Below are 3,478 nucleotides of genomic sequence, written 5' to 3'. Positions count from 1 at the left end.
ACGTCCCCCTCCTGCGGTGACAAAAAAAATCCACTCCTGGTACCTAAAATTTTCTCCAGCGGCGGGCCCTTGGCTGAAACTTTCTCCGGGCCGCGCAACACGCACTTTGCGTCGGACGCCGGTCCCAAAGCGCCACCCCGGACCACCACAAGGCTACAGCCACCATCCCCAAGCGCCACCCCCGACCGCGACAAGTCGACCGCCACCAGGCGACCACCACCACCACCATCCCCAAGCGCCACCCCCGACCGCCACCAGGCGACAGCCACCATCCCCAAGCGCCACCCCCGACCGCCACCAGGCGACAGCCACCATCCCCAAGCGCCACCCCCGACCGCCACAAGGCGACCGCCACCATCCCCAAGCGCCACCCCCGACCGCCACCCCCCGACCGCCACAAGGCGACCGCCACAAGGCGACCGCCACAAGGCGACCGCCACCATCCCCAAGCGCCACCCCCGACCGCCACCCCCCGACCGCCACCCCCCGACCGCCACCAGGCGACCGCCACCATCCCCAAGCGCCACCCCCGACCGCCACCCCCCGACCGCCACCCCCCGACAGCCACCCCCCGACCGCCACCAGCCGACTGCCACCAGCCGACCGCCACCAGCCGACCGCCACCAGCCGTTCGCGGTGTGCGCCTCCGGCGCCACCGGTCCCAAGCACCATCCCCAAGCACCATCCCCGACCGCCACCCCCCGACCGCCACCAGCCGACCGCCACCAGCCGACCGCCACCAGCCGACCGCCACCAGCCGTTCGCGGTGTGCGCCTCCGGCGCCACCGGTCCCAAGCACCATCCCCAAGCACCATCCCCGACCGCCACCCCCCGACCGCCACCAGCCGACCGCCACCAGCCGACCGCCACCAGCCGACCGCCACCAGCCGTTCGCGGTGTGCGCCTCCGGCGCCACCGGTCCCAAGCACCATCCCCAAGCACCATCCCCGACCGCCACCCCCCGACCGCCACCAGCCGACCGCCACCAGCCGACCGCCACCAGCCGACCGCCACCAGCCGTTCGCGGTGTGCGCCTCCGGCGCCACCGGTCCCAAGCACCATCCCCAAGCACCATCCCCGACCGCCACCCCCCGACCGCCACCCCCCGACCGCCACCAGCCGACTGCCACCAGCCGACCGCCACCAGCCGACCGCCACCAGCCGTTCGCGGTGTGCGCCTCCGGCGCCACCGGTCCCAAGCACCATCCCCAAGCACCATCCCCGACCGCCACCCCCCGACCGCCACCCCCCGACCGCCACCAGCCGACCGCCACCAGCCGACCGCCACCAGCCGACCGCCACCAGCCGTTCGCGGTGTGCGCCTCCGGCGCCACCGGTCCCAAGCACCATCCCCAAGCACCATCCCCAAGCACCATCCCCGACCGCCACCCCCCGACCGCCACCCCCCGACCGCCACCAGCCGACCGCCACCAGCCGACCGCCACCAGCCGACCGCCACCAGCCGTTCGCGGTGTGCGCCTCCGGCGCCAACGGTCCCCAAGCACGGTCCCCAAGCACCATCCCCGACCGCCACCCCCCGACCGCCACCAGCCAACCGCCACCCAGCGACCGCCACCCGCCGTTCGCGGTGTGCGCCGTTATCCGCCTCTGGGTGGTCCTTGCCGGGCGTGGATCGGCGTCCGCTGTCGGTAGGTGACGGGACCATAATTGGCCCGCGGACCAGCCGGCGGGGCTCTCTTGAAAGCCTACCCGCCTTCGCTGGTTCCCCGGTCGGCCACGAGTAGCGAGAATTCGGCCTCTTCGCCCGGAGCGCGGCTCAACTTCAGTGAAAATGCACTAAGTGCCAAAGCCCATTCATTTACAACGGCGTGTCCGCCAGAGGGCGCATTTCCCGCCGCGGACCGGCCGGCGGGGCTCGTCGGAGAGCGTGCCCGCCTCTCGGTGGTTCTTACCGGGCGTGGGTCGGCGTCCGCTGTGGGTACGTTACGGGACCACGTTCGGCCCGCGGACCAGCCGGCGGGGCTCTCTTGAAAGCCTACCCGCCTTCGCTGGTTCCCTGGTCGGCCACGAGTGGCGAGAATTCGGCCTCTTCACCTGGAGCGCGGAGCAACTTTTGCCAAATTTTTTCTAAGTGCCAAGGGCTCTTGCGCCGCGATGCGTCCGCCTCTGCTGGTTCCCTGGTCGGCCACGAGTGGCGAGAATTCGGCCTCTTCACCTGGAGCGCGGAGCGACTTTTGCCAATTTTTTTCTAAGTGCCAAGGGCTCTTGCGCCGCGATGCGTCCGCCTCTGCTGGTTCCCCGGTCGGCCGCGAGTGGCGAGAATTCGGCCTCTTCACCCGGAGCGACTTTTGCCAATTTTTTTCTAAGTGCCAAGGGCTCTTGCGCCGCGATGCGTCCGCCTCTGCTGGTTCCCTGGTCGGCCACGAGTGGCGAGAATTCGGCCTCTTCACCTGGAGCGCGGAGCGACTTTTGCCAATTTTTTTCTAAGTGCCAAGGGCTCTTGCGCCGCGATGCGTCCGCCTCTGCTGGTTCCCCGGTCGGCCGCGAGTGGCGAGAATTCGGCCTCTTCACCCGGAGCGACTTTTGCCAATTTTTTTCTAAGTGCCAAGGGCTCTTGCGCCGCGATGCGTCCGCCTCTGCTGGTTCCCCGGTCGGCCGCGAGTGGCGAGAATTCGGCCTCTTCACCCGGAGCGACTTTTGCCAATTTTTTTCTAAGTGCCAAGGGCTCTCGCGCCGCGATGCGTCCGCCTCTGCTGGTTCCCCGGTCGGCCGCGAGTGGCGAGAATTCGGCCTCTTCACCTGGAGCACGGAGCAACTTTTGCCAAATTTTTTCTAAGTGCCAAGGGCTCTCGCGCCGCGATGCGTCCGCCTCTGCTGGTTCCCCGGTCGGCCGCGAGTGGCGAGAATTCGGCCTCTTCACCTGGAGCACGGAGCAACTTTTGCCAAATTTTTTCTAAGTGCCAAGGGCTCTCGCGCCGCGATGCGTCCGCCTCTGCTGGTTCCCCGGTCGGCCGCGAGTGGCGAGAATTCGGCCTCTTCACCCGGAGCCCGGGCCGACTCCCGCCGATATGATCACATCATGATCCAATAGCGAGTGTCGTATAACTATAACATGATGTACAAAATAAATATTTAAATATTAACATCACCTATAAACATTAAATATATACATATTAACATCACCTATAAACATTAAACATATAAATATTAACATCACCTATAAACATTATGAATACCATGTTTGTAACCGAATGGTCATTTTGTATTATTTGGCTGTAAATGCGATCATATGTAGTATATATCATGTATTTATCCACGAACCGTTAAAGAGATGTCAAGTCAGGCTACCTTAAGAGAGTCATAGTTACTCCCGCCGTTTACCCGCGTCTGTGCGAGAGGCGGTGTAATTTCTCTCCGTGTCCGCTGGAGGGAGGTATTTCCCCGTTACGACCTCCGGGAAGATCACCGGGACGCGGAGAACGCTAAGCCGGGGCGCTGGAAGCCTCGTTCGGCTTAG

This window comes from Syngnathus floridae, unplaced genomic scaffold (genome assembly GCF_059516105.1).
Source record: "Syngnathus floridae isolate MCC-2025c unplaced genomic scaffold, RoL_Sflo_1.0 HiC_scaffold_83, whole genome shotgun sequence".
NCBI lineage: Eukaryota > Metazoa > Chordata > Actinopteri > Syngnathiformes > Syngnathidae > Syngnathus > Syngnathus floridae.
Note: the sequence above shows the minus strand (reverse complement) of the source record.